Here is a 1,843-nt window from a genome sequence, read left to right on the forward strand (position 1 = left end):
ACTTGGTTGATGTAACTTCCTCTTTATCCCTGGTTGATGTACATGTCAGTAGCACCTCTTTATCCCTGGTTGATGTACATGTCAGTGTTAACTTCCTCTTTATCCCTTTATCATGTCGTGTTAACTTCCTCTTTATCCCTGGTTGATGTACATGTCAGTGTTAACTTCCTCTTTATCCCTGGTTGATGTACATGTCAGTGTTAACTTCCTCTTTATCCCTGGTTGATGTACATGTCAGTGTTAACTGGGTTGATGTACATGTCAGTGTTAACTTCCTCTTTATCCCTGGTTGATGTACATGTCAGTGTTAACTTTCTCTTTATCCCTGGTTGATGTACATGTCAGTGTTAACTTCCTCTTTATCCCTGGTTGATGTACATGTCAGTGTTAACTTCCTCTTTATCCCTGGTTGATGTACATGTCAGTGTTAACTTCCTCTTTATCCCTGGTTGATGTACATGTCAGTGTTAACTTCCTCTTTATCCCTGGTTGATGTACATGTCAGTGTTAACTTCCTCTTTATCCCTGGTTGATGTACATGTCAGTGTTAACTTCCTCTTTATCCCTGGTTGATGTACATGTCAGTGTTAACTTCCTCTTTATCCCTGGTTGATGTACATGTCAGAGCCTCTTCAGTGTGGATGGGGTAGAGCAGACATTTTCAACAACAAAGACTGCACTTCCAGTTTGTGTTCTTTACTCTGGTGAACTCTTTGGTCTTCATTCCGAGGCACAGCACATGGAACCCCCGTTGGCAGGCAAAACATTCAATCTAAAACAAAGCGGAACAGGTTATAAGTAATATCAAATATCAATGCAGTATGACGAATTAGCCATCCATTGTGTTATATCATAAATTGTCTTACATGCCGTCACTGTTGTCAAAAGATTATAAACATGTTAAATAAAGTTACTAACCCTGTCAGTCTGGGCCACATCCAGGTTCTTCATCAGTGGCACACATGAAGCAGGCTTTGTTGAACTCTGAAATCATAGGCATGAACTGAACATATGGCTGTCCCACACAACTACATAAAAATAAAGAATTTACATTTACTTTGAATTAAATGTCATTACATACCAGACATTTTTAGTATATCCTCAGCCATTTATTTCTGCAGTTGCTCCATGTGTTTTTTGAAGGTTCCATATCAATTTGGGATGTTGGGGAAGTTCTGTGCAACTTCCTTGGCCATCTACACCCAAAAAATATAATAGTTTTTGACCTAATTGTCACATAACAGCTAACCATTCATTATTGAAAATATAACTATCAAACCTACATTACAAAGACCCCACAGCTGAAGGTGTCCTGCTGCATGGTGGGAGTTATTTCCCCTCCTTTCCACTTTATGTCCACCCAGTCATCTTTTCCATGGCAGGATCTTCTCATTTTGAAGTATTCTCTTTTTTATGTAAACATAATGGAAGTCTGATTAGTTATAGGCAAATGAATACACAACCCAAATGTGTATGCTGTTTTCACTGTAATCTAGTAGTCATTTATTAGTAGAGGTCATTTCCTTTATGCCCCATTCTACACAGACTAAATTATAGGCACTGAACCATTTACAGGACAATAATACAAGTAGCATATAGGATCCAACCCTCACAAAGTGAATAAATGTAGAGCGTTTGTAGACTTCAAGAAAAAAAATATTAAGTGACAGTTTCATCAGTACCTGCTTAAAGACAGTCATATCACAGATGACAGTGCCCACCAAATCTATGACAAAAGGGAATGAATTGTAAACACTAAAGTGTGTTTGTCAAATAATATCTGAAATGTCAATTTATTTGAACATAATACTTCTAGTTGCTATGGCAACTTACTTAAAAATCA

General features: G+C 37.7%; 1 long non-coding RNA gene across 1 annotated transcript; it reads right to left on the reverse strand.

Moving 5' to 3' along the window:
* Positions 1 to 250: 250 nt before the first annotated feature.
* Positions 251 to 1,766, reverse strand: LOC135567426 (uncharacterized). The gene is made up of 4 exons (XR_010462350.1): positions 1,284 to 1,766; positions 1,082 to 1,196; positions 919 to 984; positions 251 to 772 (listed from the first exon to the last, which is right to left on the reverse strand). It is a non-coding gene; the product is annotated as an uncharacterized LOC135567426 (long non-coding RNA).
* Between the last annotated feature and the right edge of the window lie 77 nt (positions 1,767 to 1,843).

This window comes from Oncorhynchus nerka, unplaced genomic scaffold (genome assembly GCF_034236695.1).
Source record: "Oncorhynchus nerka isolate Pitt River unplaced genomic scaffold, Oner_Uvic_2.0 unplaced_scaffold_2087, whole genome shotgun sequence".
NCBI classification, from domain to species: domain Eukaryota; kingdom Metazoa; phylum Chordata; class Actinopteri; order Salmoniformes; family Salmonidae; genus Oncorhynchus; species Oncorhynchus nerka.